The following is a 659-nucleotide window of genomic DNA, read 5'->3' as shown; positions in this document are numbered from 1 at the left end:
TATATATATATATATATATATATATAATATCATAATTAAATCCTTACAAATTTAATTATAAAAAAATAGTGGGTCCCATCTTCCTCCCCATGATGCGTGCAATGCCCATTAAACTCCCCATGACACCCTTCACAATGCATGATAAATGTCATGGTTCCCATTAAACTCTCCATGACACCCCATTGAAGATGCTCTAATTACAAAAAAATAAACAAAATGAAAAATTATGATTGGTGGAATGAAATTTTTATTGTTTTTACAAATTAAGTGGTTTTCATTTTATCGTTCCCATATATATATATATATATATATATATATATATATATATTCATTCGTTTAATTTGATGTTTACTTTATTTATCAGATCGAACATGTCATATAACATGCGAGATATTGGACAATATCTATAAGAGATTTGTTATTAAATATCATAAAATAATGCAAAAACGATAGTTAAAACTAGAAATTTTTCATAACCATTTTACTATAATTAAAAAATATATAGTTTTTATACTTAATTTTAATAAAATGATTTAATATACAAATCGAAAACACTATTTTATTTGATATGCCCAATCTCTAACATTAAAGGGTCGTTTATCGAATGCTTATCCAGATAAATGTTTATTGTAAAATTTAACACTATCACTTACTTAATG

The sequence above is a fragment of the Cynara cardunculus genome (assembly GCF_001531365.2).
Source record: "Cynara cardunculus var. scolymus isolate 2C chromosome LG 4, CcrdV1, whole genome shotgun sequence".
NCBI lineage: Eukaryota > Viridiplantae > Streptophyta > Magnoliopsida > Asterales > Asteraceae > Cynara > Cynara cardunculus.
This window is presented reverse-complemented; position numbering follows the sequence as displayed.